General features: G+C 33.8%; 1 pseudogene; it reads right to left on the bottom strand.

Annotated features, from left to right (window-relative positions):
* Window positions 1-252: 252 nt before the first annotated feature.
* LOC150095264 (trissin receptor pseudogene) lies at window positions 253-19,444 on the bottom strand (annotated as a pseudogene).
* Between the last annotated feature and the right edge of the window lie 8,046 nt (window positions 19,445-27,490).

Raw genomic sequence — 27,490 nt, 5'->3', positions numbered from 1 at the left:
AAGCTATACATATATTTAGAAAAATTCTCTTTTTTTTTCCTCGAAAAATTATTAATCTAATGTTTAACGAAATCAATAATAAGTGGGACTAAACCAAAATATATTTAATATGAAAACATGAAACGAAATGATCGTGTGTGTGTGTGTGTGTGCGCGTGCGTGTGTGCGTGCTATTAAATAAAAGTACTACTTATAAATGAAGCTGCCATGTTTATTTTATTTTTTACTTCAAATGATACATAATAGTAAAAATTAAATTTCTTCATGGGGTATTATAACACTTCGGGCTCTACTTACAGGTGGAGGAGAAAAGAAAGAGTGAGAATAATGACCAGTTGAGCGGACAGGACTTGGTAAATTTCTTCTTCTTTTAAGGCGGCACATAAGGACATCTGCCATGGACTTACGGAACTTATCCGAAAAGAAAGCATACAAGAATGGATTAGCTCCCGAGTTCATATACAGAATGAGGGTTGTGCTGATGGTCAAGATGGCGGAAGCTGAACTAGCACCATCGTAATTTGGAGACCAGTACTGCCATAACTTTCGAGCGTGAAATGGTAGATTGCACAGAGCAAACACGGCAACTACAGCGATCAGAAGACGGATGACCCTTCGCCTGGCGCGCAGCACGGAAATGGCAGAATTGTTCTGAAAAGACTGTTGACTGTTGACAGGAGCGTGAAGATTTCTGTGGGTCATGAAGTTGGCGGCGAAGTCGACACGCGCGTCATTTCCTTCGGGATCTTTGTCGGAACTGTCACATAAGACTGTGTTGTACCTAGTGCTAGAGACATAGCTACATTGGAAGTCGTGGTCGACGACTACGGAGCATTTTTTCAGGGATTCTTTTGGGTCACAGTTAACTACAGTCTTCACTTCCCCCAAGGAATCGAAATGCAAACAAGCTCGTTGATTTCTGGAAGTGCACCCGGTCTTCATTGACGAACTAGTTCCTGGTAGGTGACTCTTCCACAATCGGACGCAAATGATGCAATACAGGACAGTAATAACCATAAGAGGTACCACAAAACACACCACGAAATTGACCAAATCGTAAATTTTTGAGTCATACAATGAACGCTTCAATACACATAAAGTCTCTTCATCCCCATCGCCATTAGCTGATGGTACTTGGATGGTGGCATACATTATCAGTCTAGGACTACAATAGGCAGCAGTAAGTACCCACACACAGATGATGACGATTCGCAGTCTTCGAATGGTGATCACACGTTTGCTCCACATGGGATGAATAATGGCCAAATATCTTTCAATACACACAACCATTAGGATCTCGATGGAGGCTGTGTAACTTAGACTGTGCACGAAGTGATACATTTTGCAAAGGAAGTCTCCAAATGCCCAATGAGTGATGAGGTAGATGGACAAATTTTGATACACACAAAACAATCCCACACAAAAATCAGCAAATGCTAAGTTAGTCAGAAAGAAGTTAGTGACCGTACGCATTCTTCTGTGAATGATGATAACTGTAATTACCATAAGATTTCCTATAAAAATAACAAAGGATTATATCGTTAAAATCTTGGTAAGCAATCAATTGCATTTTATATTAGTTCAAGAATATTCGTTCATGTTTGTCTTTAAGACTCATAAAATATGCCTAAATAAAGATCGGGTTAGACATATTTGTTTGCCATTAAGTCAGTCTTGCCAAGAAACTGAAGGATGACTTCTATTATCAAATTTATATACGCACTTTAGTTTATGTTTTAAACTTAAAGAAACGTTCCATAGAAGGCATAAAAACAAAAGCTGATTAGATACATTTCTTCTTAGGACAGTGTGGATAATAATTCGATAGAAAGTTGGGAATTGACCACTTTAAATTTATCACATTAACTTGATTTATGAAGCACTAGAGAATTATCTGAAAAGTCATGTTTATTAAATACATTAAACTAGCGTTATGAGGAAAAAACAACAAATATTTAATATTAGGAAACTAAATAAAGATGACAGACTAATTAATAACCACTGAAGTCCCAAATTAATAAATTAAGTCATTAATCAATATTATATTCTCTTAAGACTTTAAAAGCAATATTTTTCTGTGTGAATTATAAAATAGTGTTATTTCATTATGATGGATACGATAATCAGCTTTTGTGCAATGGTTCTACTTGCGACCACTACGTGGCAGTATCATCTGGTTAACTTTCCTGTTCTCAATCAAAATTTGTGTGCTATTGGATACAAGAAAATTATGCCGTTTATGCTTTATTAGTCCTACGCCAGCTAAAGCTCTTGTTCTACATAAAAAGTATCCCTCTATGTTGAAGAACTTCCAAATATTTTGGCCACATATTAATATAAAATAAAAAAATATGGTTAAATGGGGATTTTTGTGGGATTTTCTATGTGAGGATCTTTTATAATTCTCAAGTAAAAACAGCAAAGTACTTCAGATCAAAATCTCGAGTTTCATCTCATTACAGAACATACTCACTGTACAATTATAAAGGGGTGTTCCCAAAGTATTGATTGTGGAACATGCTGTTGAAACGCATCTAGTCTTGCTTTGTTTCTTCATCGCTCTGCTGCAGTTAGTATACAGAGCCTCCGAGCTCAGTCGGTGTAGACAAAGTCCTTTAGTCGGAACGATTAGGGTTCGATTCTTGTCGATGACATTAGGGAACCTTTATCTGGTCTCTTTCGACTAAAGGTGAGTTAGTCGGTCTCATATGAAAAAACTTGGTTTCTGGTCCCATCAAAACAGTCAAGCCGCTCCGTGAACACACACACACGGATCTACAGTCATAATATATATATAATTAATCCATTATCAGGAGGCATCAGCCCTCCCTCCACCCAAAGGATGAGGAAGAAAGGGGGAAATCCCATACGAATATTATTATTTAGTATACAATGGTGTACGATCAATGTTGTATGGATCATATTATGTAAACATAGACGAATCTTTTACGTGCTTGTCGATGGGTGTAAAACAGGTTTTGTCCTGAGAAACAGCCATTGGGTTTGGAACATAACAAACATGACAACTCGAAAAAGTATATGATTATATTCACATAAATGACCACTGAAGAGGTCGAATTTGATATTTGGAACATCCTCCCTACACCCCCCTCCACAGGAAAAACTTCTGGCTATTTCCTAAATGGAAAGCATATCTCATGAGTATTTTGATAATGACGAAAACAACTAAGTTATAATCAAAAATAAAAATAAATAAATAATAAATCACCAAATGCTTTTTATTCCCCAAAGAGAGTGGGTGAGGGCCGTTTAGTCCTAACTTTTTGAAGATCGGTGGGCAACCAATCTCCGCTCGTGCAACAGTAATAGTTGGCCCAAGTCTATCAATGATTTTAATAGGCATCAGGAGTACATGGTACTGGAAGACAAATGCCGTCATCTCGTAGTCTGTAACACTTTCCATCAGTGGCATTAAAAATCCTAGAGGAAAAGAAAAGGGAAAAAAAAACTATTTGTCTTTGCTTCAGACCGACTAACTCGAGAACTGGTCAAAGAAACGAGTATAAAAAAGTTCTTCTCGTTCACGACTATAATTGAACTTAAAAAGTCTTTCTTTGTCTGGGATAGTGCTATGGATGCATACTCATTTCCAAATGTCTACACAAGCAACCGAAATTAGAAATGATACTTAACAGTTTTACTATGACGGTTTTATAAATGCATTTTTAAAAAATGACGGTTTGTAATATAGAGGGTGGCCATAAAATAACTTTCCCTCTTTGGAGGCATCTGTAGCTAAAACTAATAAACGGAATGAGACCAAATTTTATGTTGAGACTTTTGAAGGCATGGGAAGATGATTTCCTCGAAAAAAAGATTTAGTACCAAAAGTCACCGACAGGGGATACTTTGGCGCTGGCGGAACCGAAAACAAGCGGATAATTACATTAAAGGCAGACAAAATGGAATAAGGCAAGGAAGGACGCATATTAAGCACAATTCGTCAGCCATTTGAATAACTGCCTGAATTTCGGCTCCTCCAACGCCAAAATTTCCCCTATCGACGATTTTTTGTACTAAATATTTTTTTTCATTTTTTTCATTTTTTATCATTTTCCCAAATGATAAAATTCAGAATAAATAAATAACGAAAAATTACAGGCTCTTTGCCGAGTCATTAAAGAATCTTGATTTTTGAAGTTCGAAATAAAAAAATAATAAAATAATACTATTAACTGTTTCTTCATAGATATGATTTAACGTAAATATTTTCTGATCATTTTGTGTGCATTCTGTGCATTTAAGATAAATAAAGACTACATGTAAGTTCGCTTTTCGGACATATTGGATTTCCTGTTACTTGAATTATCTTGCTTTAAAACTACAAAACGGTACTTCTCCAAATCAGAGAGGTTTGGTTTTAAAATTGGAAAAAAAAAGCTAATTATGTATAAAAGTAATAATAATAATAATTCTCCTTGAATGAACCATTGATATCGAACGACATCGATATCATGTGGTGTGTAAACGCCACATCCACTAAGCTACACAGGCTCTTTTTTTTAATTACTTCTAATTATATCGTGGTATAATAAACAAGACTTCCTATTTTATGCAATTACAATAATGATAATGATTAAATTATCTTGAAGCCATCGCTCCATTCCATTCCTTTCGAATAAATATTATTCTTCGCCCGCAGATCATTATTCGATTAAACTTACCATAATTATATCTTCATCAGCCACCAAATATCAGATTTTGTTTTCGATGCTGAATAATTTATCTCATGAATAACCATTAATCTTAATTTAGCATTCTTTAAAATCTGATACTTTCCAATAATTATGTAATAGCTTTGTAAAAGAAATTTGGAAAATGTAATTATGTATTAAATCTCACTAAAGACGCTTTGAAAGTGATTCGTACACTGTGATACTTCTCCAACATAAAACAAAACATTTTATTTTCGTACACTCTCAATGCCCTCTTTGGAGGCATCTGTAGCAAAAACAAATAAACGGAATGAGACCAAATTTTATGTTGAGACTTTTGAAGGCATGGGGAGATGATTTCCGTGAAAAAAAATATTTAGTACAAAAAATCGCCGATAGGGGGAATTTTGGCGTTGGAGGAGCCGAAATTCAGGCAGTTATTCAAATGGCTGACGAATTGTGCTTAATATGCGTCCTTCCTTGCCTTATTCCATTTTGTCTGCCTTTAATGTAATTATCCGCTCGGTTTCGGTTCCGGATAATGTAATACATAATTACATTTTCCAAATTTCTTTTACAAAGCTATTACATAATTATTGGAAAGTATCAGATTTTAAAGAATGCTAAATTAAGATTAATGGTTATTCATGAGATAAATTATTCAGCATCGAAAACAAAATCTGATATTTGGTGGCTGATGAAGATATAATTATGGTAAGTTTAATCGAATAATGATCTGCGGGCGAAGAATAATATTTATTCGAAAGGAATGGAATGGAGCGATGGCTTCAAGATAATTTAATCATTATCATTATTGTAATTGCATAAAATAGGAAGTCTTGTTTATTATACCACGATATAATTAGAAGTAATCTTCATACATTGTTAGCAGTTTTACCATTGATATCGATGTCGTTCGATATCAATGGTTCATTCAAGGAGAATTATTATTATTATTACTTTTATACATAATTAGCTTTTTTTTTCCAATTTTAAAACCAAACCTCTCTGATTTGGAGAAGTACCGTTTTGTAGTTTTAAAGCAAGATAATTCAAGTAACAGGAAATCCAATATGTCTGAAAAGCGAACTTACATGTAGTCTTTATTTATCTTAAACGCACAGAATGCACACAAAATGATCAGAAAATATTTACGTTAAATCATATCTATGAAGAAACAGTTAATAGTATTATTTTATTATTTTTTTATTTCGAACTTCAAAAATCAAGATTCTTTAATGACTCGGCAAAGAGCCTGTAATTTTTCGTTATTTATTTATTCTGAATTTTATCATTTGGGAAAAAATGCACTCAAGAGTAGACATTTATTTATCTAAGAAAAGTGGATATTAGATCCAGTAATATTTTTTATCTTTTAGGTGGTAGAGGTATTTCATTATTCGGATTAAATCACTACCCTGCTTACTGGAAGCTTGAAGTGTCTCGTAAAATTTCTGTTTTATCCCTATAGGCTTTCTTTAAATATTTCCATGTTTGGTCTTTATGGACCCTCTTTAAATAATTCATTAGTGCTCTTCACGGTGAGTTTCCGGACTATTAAGTTAAGTATGATAAGAATAGATTTACCAATATCAATACCAATTTTTAAAAAAAAGAGCCTGTGTAGCTCAGTGGATGTGGCGTTTGCACACCACAGTGCTTGACCGCATGAAGGAAGACTTGCTTTTGAATCCAGTCGGCGTTCGGATTCGGATTCAAAAATCCAGTCTTTTGAATCCGATTCCCGAGTTAGTCGATCTCTGGCATGGGGCTGGTTGTTTCTCCCAGAAACTCGGTTGTTTCGTCCCATAAACTCAAGAAAATCGACCGTTATAACCCACACCATTTCAGACATTAAAAATATTGTGTTAGGGTTAAGGACCACGAGATGGCCGCACTTGTTGAGCCGTCTCTCTTTAATTAAGCGTGTCATTAATTAATGTCATTAATGTCATTAATTAGTGCCATTAATGTCATTAATTAGTGTCATTAATGTCAAAGCATGTCATTAATTAGTGACAGCCTTGATCCAGCTATCTCTGATTGGCTACCATTGGACACTGAACTGCCCACTCAGTCTCCAAAAGTTAGGGCTGAAACGGCCTCGCCTACTCCCCATACGGGAACAAAAAGGCGTTAGCTGAATTTTTTTTTTTTACCAATATCATCAATGTAGAATTTGGGCAAAAAATTTAATGCTAGTCGTTAAGTAATGTTGCAAAAACTTATCAACTGATGAACTCCAAAAAAGAGATTGAATACAGTTGTTACCAATGGTTATTGGTATGTCTGAACATATCTCGAATCAGACCTTTTCTATTTACAAAATAAATTTGGATTATTTATTAATAATCTGTTTAAGAGCTTGTCGGTAATACTCCATTGGGGAGGAAACCTAAAAACAGTCGAAATCCTGGACTTTTTTTCTCAACAATACATGTTTTGTGTGAATGCACAGATATACAATCCAGACACTATATGCTGGCAGTTGCCTCTTGACAAGTCGTGAGTTCAAATCTTTTATATGAAGGCGAGTTCTCATATAAAGTACTCGGATTGACTTATGTTCAGAGAATACACACATAATTCTCGAACATAGCACGTTCTAGAGAGAGAAAATAAATTTTATATGAATTGTATTATGTGGTCCTAAGAGGAAACTGAACCCACACAGTGCAATGGGAAATAGCATTGTGTATCCAGTTATGCTAATACATTAAATCGAAAATTATCATACATAATTTTACATTTAATATTTTAGCGGAGAACAGTTTGGGAGACTAATTTAATTAATATCACGGTCGTCCCTTAGCCTGTGATAAACTAAGATTACTGAGTTTTGATAAATGGGCGTCTTGGCGCTAAGTAGTGCCGAGTACCATTTCAGTGGACGCCACAAGGTTCTTGCCCTTAATTTAAGAAATATGTATACAAATAATAATAATCACTTATTGCTGGTACTCTGTACCATCTTGAGCAACTATTAAACAAATTCATTTGATGTTCAGGGTAGAATGAGGTTGGCCCTTTCGCTAAAAATATAATCCACAATTTTAATGTGTCGATTATTGTAATTAAAATGCTGAAAATTATAATTAAAATTAAGGAAGGACTTCTGAAAACGGGGATTATCGGATAATATTTATAATGGCGCCTTTAGTTTAAATAGTTGTGAGACTCACTAATTTAAGCGAAGGGCCAAAAGACAAAAGTGAAATCAACGATAAATTATAAATTCTTATAAGAATAACGTGAACAAAAAAAAAAAATTTGGGGGGGGGATTTTTCACATGATTAACAGTCGATTCGTCCTCACGTAAATTATCATATATAACTGAACTTCAAGATTTCAGAAATGAAGGTGACCTTAAAGACGTAAAAATGATCAAGTCTGGTAGTCTGTCTGATACAAGATTAGAGTTGTTTCGAGTTGAGTTTATATACGTAATAGAAACTTACGTATATCAAAAGACAATGCACTAACGACGTTTATTGTTCAACTGAGTTCAGTTTTTTTTTCTTTCTTTTGTAAAATAAACCGAATTAATTTTGTCGCAGTTAATTCAAGACTATTAAATCAAGATTAATTTCATAGTATTTAATACATGCTCTGCGTTTAACTTGCCTATCGTACGAAATGCGAGATATGTGTTGTTAAACTTCCGTGAGCGGAACTGGCATTAAAAAAAAAAAAAAGAAAAGAAAAGATAATCTATATTGAATTTAAAGTGAATGTCCAAAAAAAAAGTTTTAGAGTAGCTTTTGTTGCAATTCACTTAGAAGGCTAAGACAGATTATTTTAAAACAATAAATTTAAAAAAACGATAAAAACAAAGATAATACTTTATTGAGATTAAGGCAGCCTCTGTAATTTCTAAAGCCTTTTAGAAATTACTAAGCTTCGAAAACGGTTTTTTTTTTTTTAATAAAATGCTCAGTTTATACACTTTATTTCTGGACCAGACAAAAGTCTAGATTTGTCTAGTAAACAAAAGATTTTATTTAAGAGGTGAGTTGAATGATTTAAAGGCACTTCAACAGCTTAAAAAGAACTGCGAAATAAATCTTACTGAAATTCCAAACATGTGTGTCTAAAACCGCATGAAGAGCTTAACGTAATGCGCAATGAATACAGTTCCCTAAAATACGGATTTTTAAAATGCTTTAGAAAAAAATAATTCAAAAATACAGATACAGAATTACAAACAATTACTATATCTATAAATACCACCACCCGCTGTCTAAAAAGAAACCGAACTTTTCGAAAATAGAAACAACTAGTGGCGCCATCTGTAATATCTTTTTGTTGTTGAAAGCCGCAACCTTCATTAGTGTTCTGTCAACTGTTTATGACATTTCTTTCATTAGAAGCCCAGTTATAGTGCCAAGAGTTACAGTGTGTTTTGACGAACGGTCGGAAAATTAGTTTCAAACAGAGAGCTGCGATTGACTTTTGTGTTACGATTCGGTAAAAGTTTTACCGAAATGCATCAAATGCTTCAAAAAGCTTACGGTGATGAACGCCTATCCCGTACTCAAGTTCACGAGTGGTTTAAGCGATTTCGAAGTGGTCGTGAGACGCTTGAGGACGTCGAAAAGTCGGGGCGTCCAAAAACTGGACTGAGCGAAGTTAACATTCAAAACGTGCGTGATTTCTTCAAAGAAAACCCGAAATCGTCCGTGAGATTGATTGAAGATGAATTGGAGATTGAAAAATAAACTGAGCAAAACATTTTGACCGAGAGTTTGGGCCTTCGTAAATTGAACTCGCGATTTGTTCCCCACAAGTTGACCGACGACCAAAAAATGTATCGAATTGAACACTGCAAGGACCTCATTAAAACCGCTCGTAAGGACTCAGATTTCCTTGAAACAATCGTTACTGGTGACGAAACGTGGTGTTTTGAGTATGAGCCCAACACAAAGCGCCAGAGTGATGAGTGGAGACCACCAGAAGAGGGGCATCCGAAAAAAAGTCGCTTGGAGAAGTCAAAAGTAAAGACAATGCTGATTTGTTTCTACGATTCCAAGGACATTATCCACAAAGAATTCGTTCCGCTTGGCCAAACGGTCAATGGGTTTTATCTCGAAGTTTTGAAGCGATTGATAGCGAGAATTCGTCGCGTACGGCATGAATATCGCGACGATCACCGTTCGTCAAAACCCACTGTCACTCTTGGCACTATAACTCGGCTGCTAATGAAACAAATGTCATAAACAGCTGACACAACACTGATGAAGGTTGCCGCTTTCGACAACAAAAAAAAAGAAAACAGGTGGGTGGCGCCTCTAGTTTCTTCTATTCTCGAATAGTTCGGTTTCTCTTTGGACAGAGGGTGTATGGTGTCGAAGGATTTGTTACTGGGGGAGGAAGGAAAACAGCAGCTATCTGTGATCACTTTGTACAAACTCAAAGAAAACGTTTGAAGAAAGCATTTGTTTGAGTTCGGCTGTTACTGTTATGATCGAGTTTGTTGTATTCCAACCACTTAATGTGTCCAACACTGCAACAGAGAGATATGCTTTTAATAATAACGTGTTGCTTTCTCAAAGGAGTACGATCCAAGAAGCAGACCTACTTAATAATAATGATCTATAAGCTTATCTATAGGTTCTCACAGGCTCTTCCGTCCCGGAAGATCCTGTGAAATTCATATTTTTGCTACACTTCCGGAAAGCAACAGATAACACTTAAACTTTATACAATAACACGTTGCTAGGCACCAAAGAAAGTTAATGTCTTCCTCTGGGCACAGTGACGTCAGGACTGGAAAAACAAATCACGTAGAAGTTATTCACTAAATATTGTAACAGGTGCCTTTTCCTTGACATGTAAAAGCCACAAGGGAATTGGTTCTCTTCCTGTCTTCTTTGTTGCCATAGCGACAATCCACCAGTGGTGTGACTTTGAGAAGTACTTACACTCAGTCATTGATCCGAATATATTTTCTTAAAAGTGTCGTAGTTGACGTTTGCTGATCTCCCAACTTTTATTGCTGTCTTTCCGTGATAATGACTTGTTTTTGATCAATTAGAGGAATCAAAATTAATCAATTGATCAGTTTCTCTCTACGTCATTGTATCACCATCCTGATGCGACCTTTATGGAATTCATGTCTTTCCATGCATAGTTCTAAGATCAAATGTCCATGTGAAGGTGTCATCCTTTCCAACAACACATAGTCTTTTAACAGTCGAGTAATATTTTGCGTATGTTGCAGATAGTAAAGTATCACCTGTCACTGAGAAAATTACTCTGTGTATACATTACATTAAACGCGTTTTAATAAAGATGTAATTGCTTACAGATTCCAAACATTTAAGCTCTGAACCATTTTGGGTTTGTAATCGAGAACAATGCACCTTATCCATCACTTCGACCACTGAACTCTGAGAACAGAAATTTACGTTACGTCTATAACCAGAATGATAAATGACCTATAGGGATCATTGATGTGACCATTAGGAGAGACGAATGAGCTAGTAATCATTAATCAATCATCCTTTTAATGAATTTGTCCTTCAAAAGTTCGTTATCCGGCAGATAAATTAGCTGCTGAAACCAATCAGTCTATCCACGAGAAATTAACAGTTATGTGATAATTAAAATCACAATTAACAGATCTAATAATAACTGCTTTAGAGATAGCACTAAATAACATCATACATCGTTATAAGCAATTGTTTGTAATGCCAAAGTATAACTAGAAATTAGCCTCAACTCTCTTTTTCACTATCTTAATCAAAATCGATAAAATCGGAAAAATGCGCAACAGCCCTTTTTTATGGCATCGATTCATTTGCTGACTTCCGTATCTTAAAATAACTTTTAACTAAGACACGAAACAACTATCTCATTCACCGGAATTTTTTGCTTGTTCATCATTACATTCATCACATGCTAAACAAAATTAGATAGAAAATTATATAGCAAAGAAGTTAAGGGTTGTGGATGTCGTCGGTGTTGGAGTGACGCCAAATAACTAAGCTAGGCATCCATCCATTTATTTAATGCATGAAATAGGCTTTTAATCCATTCTATGTACTCCAGATCTGCAGATCTCTACGGGATGATGATAGATTGGAAGAACTGATGAAGGTATTGGACCATATAAAATGGGACGTCGTGGGCCTATAGGAGATAAGAAGGAAAAAAGAAACTTTCATGCAATTAAAAGATGGACAACTATTCTACCACTGTGAAGGTGAAAGAAACTCAACTTGTGGTGTAGGATTCCTAATAAATAAAACAATCAAGTACGATCTCCTGTTTGTCAATAAAATAACATCAAGAATAGCTGAACTAAGTTCTCTTCATAAATAAAAGATACCAACTGAAAATTATATAAGTATATGCCCCAACCACCGACCATGCAGATGAAGAGATAGACGATTTCTATGAAACATTAGAATCCACATTAAATAATTCTAAAGAATTCTACATAATTATAAGGGTGACTTTAATGCCAAGATTGGAAGCAGAGATGACCATCTGAACTCTATCGGTAAATTTGGATTTCGACAGAGGAATAAAAGAGGAGAAAGACTTATTGAATTCGCAGACAAAAATAGCCTCTTTATTATGAACAACTTTTTCAAGAAGAAAATCAACCGACAATGGAGAAGCCCAAATGGACAAACGTACAATGAAATAGACTTCATCCTCTCCAACAGAAGATATATAATTAATAATACTGAAGTGGTTAATAGATTTAATACAGGAAGTGACCACAGACTAGTAAGGGAAAAAGTATGGATCAACAAAAAATGGGAACGGAATAAGCTCGTAAAAAAAAGTCCAATTTAGTGAATCTACAAAACCTCTATCACAATAAAAGCTGTTATAGAGAATCACTCAAAAATGAACTAAAAAGGTTAAACACAGCTACTACCATCGATGATGCTAATGAAATCTTAACAAAATCTATCTTGAATTGTGCACTAGAAATAGGAGGTGTAAAAAGGAACCAAGGAGAGGAAAAACTAAGACAGGAAACTTTAGATCTGATGAAGAAAAGAGGAGATATGAAAAGAGATTTGAATGGCACCAATAAAATAGAATATGCGGAAATTTGTAAAACTATACATAAAAGGATGAAACATGAAGTTAGATCGTATAATACTAGGAAAATTAAAGAAACAATAGAAAACAATAGTAATACGAAAATCCTAAGACGAACATTATCAGTTGGAACAAAGGAAATAGCTGCTGTAAGACGACAGAATGGTGAACTTATAGAAAATAGAGATGCAATAATCAAAAGAATTCAGGAATTTTATACTGAACTCTATGAAGACAAAGACCTTGACATCCAAGAATCATCTATGAATAATTCGAGTGAGAAAGAATACGATGCCCCTGAGATCTTACAAGGTGAAGTGGAAATGGAATTGTGGGAAACAAAGAATAGAAAGGCCCCAGGAGAAGATGGAAGTATGTTAGACTTCTTAAAACTGGGATGAAACCCTGTCATCAAGCAGCTGACTAAAATCTTTAATAAATTCCTAAAACAGAGAAAAATTCCGAAAAATTGGAACAATTCACTTCTAATATTAATTTTTAAAAAGGGCAATAAGGAAAACTACAGACCTATAAGCCTACTCCCCGCCATATATAAAGTTTTCAAAAAATTATAAATAATAGAATAAAATCTAAACTAGAGGAAATGCAATCCTGTGAACAAGCTGGAGTTAGAAAGAATTACAATACTTTGGACTATATTCACACATTAAGACAGCTCATTGAAAAATCAATTGAATACAATAAACCCGTACGTCTGGCCTGTATAGACTATGAAAAAGCATTTGATTCAGTTAAGACATCTGCAACACTAAAATCACTTGAAACCCAGGGAACTGAGAAACCATATATTGAAACACTAAAACATATTTACAATAATGCAACTTCTGTAATTAAATTATATGAAAACAGTGAAAAGTTCCCAATACAAAAAGGCATCCGGCAAGGCGACACCATACCTCCCAAATTATTTACAGCTGCACTACAGGAAGTCTTCAGAAGCCTTGATTGGGAAACAAAAGGAATAAACATAAATGGAGAAAAGGCTGCATCATCTGAAATTTGCAGATGATATTGTCCTGATAGCAGATAATCTTGAAGATCTGGAAGAAAGGATAAATCAGCTAAATGAAGCCTCCAGAGTAATTGATTTAAAAAAAAATAGAGAAAAAACAAAATAATGATGAATAAATATATTAACCATAGAACTGTGAACGTTGAAAACCATGAAATTGAACAAGTTACTTCATATGTATATTTGGGCCAATTGTTATCCTTTGAGGAGCGCCAAAGAAAAGAGATTGAACGAAGAATTCGCCTTGGATGGATGGCGTATGGGAAAATGAGAGACATATTCAGAAGTGACATCCCTATGAGTCTAAAAATGAAAGCTTTCGACCAGTACATACTTCCTGTCCTAACATGTGGAGGAGAAACATGGTCTTTAACAGAAGTCCTAAACAAAAAGCTGAGAACAACACAACATCGCATGGAAAGAAGTATGCTAAAAATAACATTAAGAGATAGGAACCCAAATACCTGGATAAGATCTCAAATAAGTGTCATGGATATTGTAAAATACATTAAACAGGCTAAGTGGAGATTGGCTAGCCATATTGCCAAATGCAGTGACGGGAGATGGACTAGAAAAACAACAGAGTGGAGACCAATGGGTGGAACAAGACAAGAGGAAGACCGAGAAGAAGGTGAAGAGATGAACTGGAACAAACTGCAGGAGTGAGATGGATGGGAGAGGCAGACAACCGAGTGATCTGGAAAACCATGGGGAAGACCTTCGTCAAGCAGTGGACAAAACCAAAACGTTGAAGAAGAAGAAGAAGAAGAAGTATTTCAGGGATGGAAAAAACTGCACACCCATTGTTACATTAGATTAAACTCAACTATGATTATAAAAACTTCTTGTCTTTAAGGAGTTTGTCCCTTTTTGGTAATCATAAAAATTGCCAAATTTTATCACATTATGGAAAAACGGTTCTATGAACATTTGTACCATAACTATTCCACGAAGAAACAAATGACTTTATCCACGAGCGGTCGAGTCAGTAGTGTCCAAATCATTTAAACCTTTCCTGGTATGTGTGCATTCTTTCTAATCCAATCACATGTTAAATGGCTTTCTGTTTAAATGTAACGATTGCTATCACTTTGGTGGAAATGTTTCGCCCAATTTACTCTTGATGCACCGGTCCTTTCTCCAATACTACATTCACGGAATGTCTGATAGACGGTCTGTATCTATGGTGATATCTCGATTAGCTTTGTCAATTGCCATTCAGATAACAAGGTTATAATTATCTCTTTTGTCAGCTTTGAATTGGTTACTAGTGTCGCGTGGAGAACCAACGCCATCTGCCTATACCACAAACAACTCTACCACCACATTTATTGCGTTTAGTTGAACGTACGAATATTCTGATGTTAATTATTAACTCATGGATGTAAACAAAACGGACAAGTGTGGAATACAGAATGAAAATTGAAAAATTAAGAATAATTGGATATGCTGATGATTATAATCTTACGAATAGACAAAGAAGATGATTCGTATAGATTATTGAATACATTCAGTAATGTAACAGACTAAAATGAAGTACAAGACCAAGGCTATACAATTTAGACTAATTAATAAAAACTAGGTTTAATGATAAAAAAAAAGGAAAATAGTTTTCCAAAACTTATAAAATGACGTAAAGCTATAAAGATTGGTAATGAGAATCGCATATAATACGAATTCAAATTATACGAAAATATATTGTTCTTTCCTATTTCATGCAACTGGTCTTTTACATAAGATATCGATCTTTACCTTTATTATCAACATCCTTGAAACTCGCGTAGGTGATTAAGCTGATTAAGCGTCATCTTACCTCATTAAGTTAATTTGCTACGGTCTCGAATAACTTGACTGAAAGATGTTTTATACAAGCAAAGTCGACTTTTTTTTTATCCCATCAACTAATCCTCATTTGGGAGAGCAAGCCAGCATTAAAGTTTTTATTTGTTATTTTCTTAAGCTTCTTAATATAACGAGCAGTGGCGCTGTCTGTCAACAATGATGATTTGCTGTATGGAATGTATTCCACCTATCTACTGTTTGGCAAAATGTTGATATTCCATGAAATAACGTAATATTTTAAAGAACGAAAGAACTTGATATGACTTCTAATGTTTTTCATTTGGTTGGCCACCTTATAGCCAACCAAATAAAAGTTTATCCTGAAGCAATAAAAATGAGTAACGACAGATACTGATTGAAACAGTAACCTGGAAGGATTTGTAATCAAAGATATTATAACCTTTATTTCCATTCCTGTCCTTGTCTAGACATTTTCTAATATCCTTACAAATTGCTGTTAATAGCAAGAAATACTTTTGTAGGTTCTTTCAAGGACAAGGTGGATTTGCCGTGATAAAATGAACTGGGTCACAGTCGTGTTGAAATATCAAAATAATCAACAACGCTCACAAAGCATTTGCTCTATGAATATATAAATAATAACTTGATTATATCATATTAGCAATTTTGGTGATCAGATCTCGAAATGTATTTAAGGTGTATGGATGATAAGCCAGTTGTGAAGCTTTCCACTCGATAACCAGAAATTTCAAATTTTATTCCAAAATATTGAGTGCAATACCAAAGATGCAAACTTAGGTTCTTCATACATTAAAAGTCAAATACCTATAACTAGAAACAAGACTTCTCTTATGTACCGCAGATGCTAGAACCTCGACTGGCAATGTGCCAAGATGAATCAATTCATGTCGAATGGGAGAAAGGATAAGGCGATGTACGAATTCGTCACCAACACGCGAAATCACGTGCTTTATACCTAAAATTTTCCAACTATTGTACCAGCAAAATAGTTAGCATTTTAAAAACTAGAATTTTCATAAAAGAAAAAGAAAATTTCACGAGGTATAATAATAAACATTCATCTCATGAAACGCATTGATTGCCCTATTATCGAAATGGCCAGTCCATATTTTATTGGGACAGTCCATATTTTACGACGCTACCTAACGGACTATTCTTAGGTAGAATCTGGATTGTTCTGAATCACCAGTGAAATTGTTGTTTAAATATCTTGTTTTGATTGTGTATCAATTATGTAAATAATGTAATATTAATAATTATTATTATTAATATAGTGATTAATTTAGATAAATAAACTATTAATAATTATAAAATAACATGTGATAGTTCCTTATTAATTTAAGGAAATATTTTCATAATTTAATTATGAAATAATTAAATTATAAAAATATTTCTAAAACTGTGCAAAAATGTTCGATTTACAGTTTGGAAGCAATAATATTTAGAGAAAATAAACTTCGGATAAAACATAAAAACATAAAACATAAACTCAGAAATCTGCACAATGGTGAAATAAATAGAAACGGTATTGCTGGAGATTATATGCGTAATGATATATATGTGTACAGTAAGCAGAGTGTATATACAGTGTACATGCCTCTCATTATGTATATAAACTTCAAGTACATGACAACTATTGGCTGGAAAAATAAAAATACAAAAAATTACAAAAATCTGGCCCTAATGATATTCTTACACAAACTCACTCTTAAATTAATATTTCCAGACTACGCAAAGCACATCGTGGAAGTCGTTTTCTAAGGATAATTAGAGTAATGGATAATGTCAGTCTCCAACCAGTCCTTCCCTGCTAAGCTCACTGTACCTGGTGTGCGACCACACACACACACACACACAAAGACTGTAATTTATAATGTCTGAAGAAAGATCATTTACGGAGAACAGCTGTGTAAGAGGGGAGGACGATGGATGAAACGATCGGAGAAAAGAATTGCCACGTTTGGGTATGAAGTAGAGACAGTGGTCCGCTATTTTGTTAATCAGTCTTATTTGCTTAACAATGATGTGTCGTTATTAAATGTCATAGAATATATGCAAGTTTTTAATCTGAATAATAATTAACTTCAGTTTATTAAATAGTTGCTATTCGTAATTAGCACATCGTATTAATCTTCTTTTAGCCTTTCTCTACATACACTTTGCTGCGAAAAGTACTTCATTTCTATCAACAGTTACCACTGTTTTCGCGTACTTATGTAGAGCAACTGGTACGATGATATTCTCTGGATGGAAAGACCTGTTGAAAATCTCTTCTAGAACTTCGGGAACTTCTTTAGAGCTTTTAGCCACTCTAATATGAAGATAGCAAGATAGCAGGGGTTCTTTCCTCCCATTGTTACTGCTAAAACAGATAAATCGGCCAAAGAACACTCGCATCGATGGACATAGTAGTCGAAAAAAAGTGCATTTTCGACTATGTCTCAACGTAAACTAGATTTACATGAATCAAGTAATACCAAGGTAGGTCACAGGACCTAATTAATTATAACAACTTTCACAGATGCGCTAACCCTTTTGGGAGACGTTTTTATTTGTGTCAGTTTCGTTTGTGTTAGTCTTTTTATGAAAAAGAAATAAGTGTCGAAATTATTTCTTTCTTTCTTCATACCTTTGTTTTTCTTTACTAATGTTACCATTCTTTATCCTACAAAAGCCAAGTCGCAAGACTCGTCAACTTGCTACGCAATTTATTTTAATAACTTTTCCGATGCAATTTCTAACTATAATTCTTATCTCAACCATCACGAGCCTCTATCTAATCCTCGTATACCTTATCCTAAGGGGAAAAAACACAATAAACAGTTAAATTAATAGCCTGGATGTGCAGTATTTAATGGTGAGACTCTGAGAAAACACCACTAAAGAGATTAAGTTTTTTTGTGGAACAGGCACATTTGCAGAATGAAAGTGTACTCTCCACCTAGATTATTACAGGTGCAGATTACAGCAAAGCTTCGATCGATGTGCCTCTTTTTGGATATCATCACAGAGAGAACAGTAATTGCGTTTTATTGTTTCTCTCAATAAGGAGGATATCTAATACAGAACGATGGGTATTGCTAATCAAGGTCATTTTGCATAATTACGGTTATGCAATAAAATAAATAAATAAATATCACGTGACATTTTGTTAAAAGAGATTCCATAATATTTAACCAATTAATGTGTTTAAATACGCCCATTAATTCATTCGTTTGTTTTTAACATCTAGATGGCGCTGAAGAATATGAAAACTAGGTGTTGCAAACAGACCTGAGTAAATCCTAAAATAGGAGACCCTTAATTAACTTGAGCAGATGTTTTTTTTTGTGGGTATTCCTTTATTCATCGCTCCCCAGCGAAAACACTGCGGGTTCGAATCCCATCGTGGGCATGGATGTTTTTGATTGTCTGTGGAAATACTAATGGTGGTGGTGGTCGGCAGTAGATGGCGTTGGTGTAGTTGCGGTCAGTTGGTGGATTGTGAGTGATGGAGACAGAGTTATGGAGTGGATGCCCTCCTTCGATGAGTCTTTGGACTTTCTGGAAGTGACAAATAATAATAATAATAATAATAATAATAATTTACCAACAATCATTTGGGATGAATTACTTACCAAAGAAGCAACAACAGAAGACAAAAGAGTACGCTATCACAAGACATACTCTGACGTACATCTTGTTAAATATATAATCGCCAAGATCCTGGCTGGAGAATAATAAAGTTGTTTCGCTGAATCCTGTAGAATTTGTGTCATTTACGAGCCCTCTTTGTGAACAACCATCACACAATTTCTCCTCAGGACTTGCTTCTCCTCTAATGTCCAGCAATGGTAATGGAGGTAACATAGTGGCGCCTCCTAGCGCCGTAAATATAAAATATTAGCAGCAATCGAATTTCTTCCAAACGCTTACAACAAAAATCTAGAAAAAAAAATAATATGAAAGAATAAGATACAGTTCATTTCAACAACAGTTTTTAAAAAATTGATACACGGTAATATTGCTAAGCCAGACTCCATATAAGTACAAAGTTGATAAGCCTTTAATTAAAGACTGCATTGTTGGAGTCTTTAATTAAAGGAGCTGTTGGAGGTAACAATACACTGTTACCTCCAACAGTTAGTGATCTGAACAAATTAGGAAGGGAAGGATAGGTTTATATTAAAAGTAGTGCGATAAAGATGAATGATGGTGACAATCCTTAGTAATCCTTATCTGGTTAATTTCCCTGAACTCTCTTCAGTTTTCCTGTAAGATAAATAGCTGTGAAAGCTCTTGAGATTTTTGAAACATGGACTTTCAAACTTAATATTCTTAAATCCTAAAATCCAGTTTAGAATAGTATTTTCTTTTATAATGAACCAAAAATACCCTAAATACTTGTGGCAAGTAAGGCCCACGTATGAAACAAATGCCAATCACAAGTTAAACAAATAAGACAGTTAATCGTGTGTGAAAATAACGTATCAATATGTTCACCTTAAATCTTAAATGCATCTTAGGTATCCAACAACTAAAGAAAGAAAAGGAGCGAAAATTTGAGGTTTCAAAAATGCATTAATTTTCCCTTTGGGTAAATTAATTTTATCTGTTACAATTATGAATATCGTAAATAAATTTACTTGAATGGTTTTACGACGAAAATTCTAGGAATATGTTTTCCGGTATTTTTCACACAAAAAATATCAAAGTGAAAAGTCTTTTGTTTTACTTCTCCAGGATAATTACATGAATAAATTAAAGTTAACAACCTGACACTGCTGGCAGATGGTGTGTGTCGTGATGAATCAATGAAGACAAAACTTGATGTAAAATCATCCCTGGTTTTTGTTGTCGTTGCACTGTAGAGGATGCTTTATGATTTCAGTTGATTCTTTGAACGCTCTTAATAAAAAACGGCAAATTATAATTTCGTTTCTGTTGTATGTGCTGCCAGAACTGATTCCTGTCTTCTTTCGTTCTCAACATCTTTGAAGTGTTCCGATCTGCGTACCTCTCCAGATCTGCCTGTCTGTCCGATGTAGTGTAAACCACAACTGATATTATAGACACCTTGGTTTTTAAGTAGAGGATGTGGAGGTGTAAGGAGTTTCAGAACTGTTTCTTGTATTTCTTGTTCATCTGATTGGTTTAGAAGTTGTAGCCATTTGTTGGTAGGACTGAACTAAAACATCGTAGCTCTGATTCCTTTTATCTGTGTTGGTGGAAATTCTGTAGTTCCTATTGCATATGAAACGGCTTTTTGGGCTGAGAGGAGATGAGATGTAGGTAACGTTCTATGTGTGTTTGTTTCCTATAGACTGTGAAGTTGAGTGCATTTTGTCCGGATACCTCAACTAGTGTATCCGAAAACTAAAGATCTGTTTGTTTCTAATTCAACAGTGAATTTAATTCGAGAGTGAATATTGTTGATGTAAGTGACGAAATCTTCTAATTAGGTAATACACCGTCACTATTTTACTCTTCAACTAATATAATCGATTGTTTAAAACCAAACTTTGCCATCAGGAATCCTAGCATATTTTATCTCTTACCGACTTTGAACATTCAGTGTCCTCATTGCTTTATTCACTATACAACAGCGCCGCTATATCCATCAGCATAGACCAGCTCCTTATGGACATTTTTGCATATCAAGTGTGTGCACTTGTCTCAAATCCTCTCGTGTTTGTAATGAAAAATGTCCTTCCTACAGTGAAAAAGCTAAATGGGTAGTGTTCAACTAATGTTTTTCAGCCGATGAAGGATATTTGTTGGGCTTGTTTCGCTTACGAGAATCATGATCGATATATTCTTGTTTTGTGAACATGTTCTACACCACTAATTAAATAAATAATAGCAATTCAAATACTTTTTGTTTGATATCTGATATATCTGATAAGATAATATCTAATTTACTTTCATGGTCGATTTGAATGTATTAATTTGCATAAATCTCAAATTATATGTTGAAACGAACCACTGTAATTGTGTAACTATAACGTAGTGCTCACAACAGAATAAATATCTGATGTTATATAATTTTCAGCTGAATAAAATACGTTGTGGATCACTATTTGTGATTGATTGCCATAGTTACATAGTTTATATCCTTTAAAATCCCATTGGATCCATTAATTATGTCTGGTATCATCTCATTGGCAACTACATGCTGATAATAACAGCTGATAATGAACAAATATTTGTCATTAATGAGAAAAACATTTAAAAAACCCACTTTGTGTTCGGTTGGTCATCTTGAACGAATATCAATTGGCTAAGAATGATAAATGACTAATAAATAATGAATACTAATATTTGAATAATGAAATAAAATGAATTTTATTTATATATAAATAAAATTCATTATTTATACTTTATATTTATATATTTATATATTATTATATATTTTATTTATTACAAAATAAAATTTGATTAAAAAATAAAATAGTTTAAGTGCATATTGCGCGAGAAAATGTACAGTTCGAAGAACGTTTGCATTGTCTGTTTCCTCATACGACCACCAGATAGCATCACATAACTCGAGCATCAGAGACAAAATTACAAGATGACGGGGAAACATATTCTTATCAGGCATAAATCGGATTTCCTTGTATGTACCTTTTGTTACCTTCAAAATGATGTCACCATTTATTATAAATATGTAGGATGAAAATTTATGTTGCTGTAACAGGTTTCAGTGTGAGAAAATATGTTTGTAATGGTGACTGTGGGCCGTTTGGACAGGTGTATCCTGTCGTTTACCGGATCAATGAACAGCACACGGCTTGCAAACAATTTAGCTGACGGAGATGTCGTTTCTTGATTACAGAAACTGAATATTATTTGACTTATGTCCTGATAAACGCCTTGATACGATGACGGACGAAATACTAAACATCTTTGTCGACTCTATTGCCAATTGCTCTGTGGCAAAATTAAAATGTATCATCCAGGTCTATATCAGAATAAAGGCACAACATAAAGTGAATTTGAGTTATTCCTTGCACATTGTGTTGTGTAGATTCAACTAGTTCAGGAAACAGTAGTCGTGATTTTAGCGAAATATATTACGTTCATATAGGTATTAAGAATAATTTTATATTAGAATCTAACATATTGCTATGTATATTTTTCTGTCACCAGACAGCCAATATTGCTATGCGTGACAAATATTGAATTTCATACAGGAGTATGTGTCAAGTGTATGAGCGGTTGGATGTCTCATTGTTTGTCTCATTTTTGAGTAGGTTCGATTTTCGTTTTTGTATACAGATTCGTCTTAATCTAATAACTCAGCAGTCACGGGATGCAGAGCCTTGGATGTTGCTAGTCTGGCATTACCTGATCGACATGACAGTTTAATAGTACCTCTAATCGATTTATTGATCGCGATTGACCTGGTCCCCGATGATTAAAAGTGTGAGTAAGAGAGAGAGAGAGAGAGAGAGAGAGAGAGAGAGGATTGGCAGGAGCAGTCTTTGTTCCTTCTAGAATCCTAGTGTGTCATTTGTCTCATTTCTAAGAGCTCTTCTTTCTCGAAGTCGTTAAATTTATGTTACTAGAGAGGATAAGCATATGGAGGTGATTATCAATTAGCTGACGATCAGAGTAGTGTCGTGTTGCATGTTTGCAGAGGCACTACGTAAGTCGTTATGAAGGAACGTTTGACAGTGTCACTTACACGCGGAAGATAGTTAGTGACGGTTGATTAATATGTTATTTTATCCAATTTTCCTTTACTTATTACGCTCAAGGGCCTGGTACAATTAAGTTGATTTTCTATAAATTTAATTAATGCTACGACAAGATTAATCCGGTCGTAAAATTAATGACATTTATAGAAAACCAACTTAGTTGTAACAAGTCATCGAGGTCATTGAGTCTAATAAGTAAAAGAAGAATGGATCATGTGGATAATAAAATGGATAAGTGTTCGATCAACGCGTATTCTCTGTTCGATGAACACATTGTTTTGAGGAGGTGAAGAACACAGTTTTTCAAAAGAAAAAAAAAATTCTCTGTCACCTCCATTTTTCAAGCCAAATCGCATTTTGTTCAAAAGAGTATAGATTTACGTCCTAGATGGGGTTTGAACCCACATTTTTCCATTCAAAACAGTAGAGAAAGAAGCACACAAAGAAGTGCCTATAGTTGTTGTTGTTGAAAATCTAAACTTTTTTTAAAAAAATTAATCTATAAAAAGTTTCATTTACATCTTTATGATTTTATCTTAGTAAATTAGCCCTCTCTAACCAATGGAGTTTTGCAAGTTTATTGTTGATTTATTAAGAACAACAACGCAGTAAGTACTTATTGATGTTGTTGTTAAGAAAGTGAACAATACGTTTGCAAAAATCTACTAGTTTAATTCATCTAGAGAAGCTGGTTTAATAAGATAAAATCAAAAAGATATAAAAGAGAATTTCAAAAATTCTACAAAACAGAAAATCTGTTAGCCAGCTGGTTTTGATGTAGATTTTGTTTATCTTTCAGCCACATTATCAGATTACAATGATTTTCTTCTTTAACCATTTTACATATTATAAAGTAATTATTACTTATCTATAGAATCATTTATATCTTTGTTTAATTATATGGGAAAAAATGCAAGGACCAATCATTGGCTTTTTTTTTAAATAACTCACTCCTATATTTAGAGATGTTCCATTAAGAGCTTAAACAAGATTAATGATTCACCTCGTTTAGGTTTATATTAAAAATAATGATTATCAGTCCGAGCAAGCTGTAAGGAAAGTGGAGATAAGCAGAATAATTCATTATGGATGGTTGCTAATTCTCGTTACAAGAGTCAGCTGGGACGTTATTTGAATACTTACAACATTTCAAAAAAACGGTTCTGGTTCATTGACGTCGCATGCATTGGAATTACTTTTATGTTGTTCATTCGTGCGTGTACGAGTTCTAGCATTTTTTTTCTCTTTAATTAAGTTTAGGTATTGTTTGCTGTTATTACATTTATTGAAGTGTTTTCCAATAACTACCAGATGAACGCATAAAGCACTATCCGGGAAGTTTATGAGACCAATGGACTCCATTATGAAGGAGATTTTTGGCAACCACAGGTTCGTTTTTCATCCGAATGCGATTATTGCAGCAGAAACCCGTGATTGATTTTTTATTTCACTGAAATAAAATTCCGTTTTTACATAATTCTTTTGATAATAATGTTCCAAGTCTTTTCGACTTCCAGATCATAGAACAGTAAATATGGTGTTACTATGGTAACGTCTTCTTTTCAAGTATCATGCACGAATTGGATACTCTGCAATAAGTTCAGCATTTGTTTGCCACGAAAGGAAAATTTTAAGTCGACTCTCAACATCAGCTGATTCTTAGCATCAAATTACAAGATGGTTACTTCTAACTTTTGATCGAATACTTTTAATGTTTATAAATCCACGCTTACGAAATTTCCGAAACTTTTCAAATGCTGCATATATGGACATATCCATTTTTTACATTTTTAGTTTCATGAAAATTATTTTATAATATTCATTGATAATTTTGCTAATTTCTAAATTTTTAATTGTTTAGCTATTAGTAATAGCTAACCAATCGTATTCTGAACTCTTCAAAGGAATTTGGATATTCAATATATTTTATTCTCGTTATCCGATGGTAATCAAAGCTGTATTTGCGAAGTTAGTCTGCACTGGATAAAATAGATTTCGGTGACTTTTCCACAGTAATGCCTGAATAGCTTACAGTTAGTCAATACACACACATGCACGCACTCTAAACTTTCTAAAATTATAGTAGCCACGTTTTAAAAAAACAAAATAAACAAGTAAGGCAATTTAAATTGCTATCTGTCATCTCCACGCATATTCACTGTTGAAAGTGAAAGAGAAAAAAAAACAGAGATAAAAAATAAATCATTTAAATTGAAAAAGAAAATCTAAGCATTCATATTTCAACTTTGAGTTAGAAAGAATATTTTTTACTGATATAAAATTTAAATTGAAAGAAATTCTCACTTTTCACTTAATCTTCGCAGATACTGCAATCATAGCAATCCTTTATATTCATCAAAGGACAAGAGAAAATACAAGAAAAAGTACTAACTAAACAGTTTTTATTTCTAGTTATTATTGTCAAGTTACATAGGAAGAACTCAAGCCACGGAGCAAGTGTTAGTATTAAGTCGTTTTGATGGAAGAAAACCATCTTTCCTCCATATGATACTGTCGTACTTACCTTCGGTTGAAAACCCTTATTCAAAGGAGCTCGAAAATGTTCCAAGCAAAAAAAAAAAATGGCACGTACCGTTCTTCTGACTGGACTATAAAAAGCGTTCCAGTCTTCAGATGAATCTTCAGATGAGAAGAATCAGTACACATGTAAAGCACACTCAACTATCGTCAGTCCCAGGAGGAAAAATAATAAAATAAGGTTATCAAAGACATCAAGTAAAAGAAACCTCTCAACAGATTCATATATCTATGCTCAGAGATTTAACTAATACACAACAAATCGGGATTAAAATCTTGTCTATGATGAATAAAAACTTCCATGAAGGAAAATTTAAAAAAAAAATTAAAGATGAGCTAGGAAATCAAACCTGACAAATATGAATGAATAAATAAATGGGAAGATATTACATAGGAAGATATAGAGACGGATCTTTAAAACAAATATCTTTTAAGACGAAATTTACAATTTTAACGATTAGTGCAATTCAGATGGGGAAAACATTTTTTTTGTAAAATCAAAAATATGTCTGTATACAAAAAATACATAAAATATATATTTTGATGAGTAATGCCATGCTAAAGAAACATTATTTTTAAAAACATCATTAGAATACTATTTTAGGAAAAACAACTAATGATGGATTTCGTATCCATATTACTGAGTAAATGTCTTTTTCTGGCTGTTTAATTTTTGCAAAGCTTAGTTCGAAAATACCAAACCGTTCATCCATCATGGATGAAGGTTAGGAAGATTTACGTATTTAAATTAATTAAGCCCAATCAGCTTTAATTGCAAACAACAAAAATAAACAAGAATCGATTAATAGCATTCCATGTTTTCAAATATACTTTACTTGATACTTAGCGACAGCAATCTTTGATTATAATAATTATGTGTTTAATAAATAAATAGCAATAAACTAAATAAATGAAAACGCACGTATTCCATGCAGTCAAATACAATTAATCTTTAATTATGTTTCTGATTATCTTTCGTTTGATGCTTAAAAATGCATAATATTAATATGAATCAATAGATTCAAGATTTGTTATTTAATAATTAATTAGTGATATAAATTAAATCGTTGTTTGCTTTCATTTCCATCTAATTAAGATCAGTTTAGTTATATGACTAATTTGTTGTTTTTTTAAACAAAATGTTTTTTGACTTTCATGCACAAAATATTGTAAGCTTGCTCAGTAGTATTAGTACTGCGTTTGGATTAAAGGTTAAATAATTTGGGAGGCCCAAACACTGCTCTAGAGATCAAATATTTCAATCATTCTTGCAAAAGATACTGGACCCTTCTTCATACTTTCAATCATCAGAGCGATGGTCTTGCACAATACGATGAAAATTCATCTGAACCCAAACAAGCAAGCTTATAATGATAATAATAGTTCAATGATAGCTTTCATCATATTTATTTGTGAATATTAAAGACAATTTGTCAACGGCTAACAGACCTTGACTATAATATCACTCATTTATGTTCAAAGGGTTATTATTATTATTTATTATTTTTACGAATTCCAATTTATAGGATTTATCTACTACTTTCAAGTGTTTTGTTGTGTTACTAAAGTTATTAAATGAGTGTTCTGTCTCTGATAACCGGTTGCGTAGTTTTCCTTTACTTCCATTTGCATTGAGTCATCTTACTATCGGCTTAGAATTATTTATAAATACTTACCG

This window comes from Typopeltis vanoorti, chromosome 20, assembly GCF_054136105.1.
Source record: "Typopeltis vanoorti isolate ZY-2024b chromosome 20, IOZ_Tvanoo_1.0, whole genome shotgun sequence".
NCBI lineage: Eukaryota > Metazoa > Arthropoda > Arachnida > Uropygi > Thelyphonidae > Typopeltis > Typopeltis vanoorti.
Note: the sequence above shows the minus strand (reverse complement) of the source record. Positions and strands in the feature narration are given on the sequence as shown.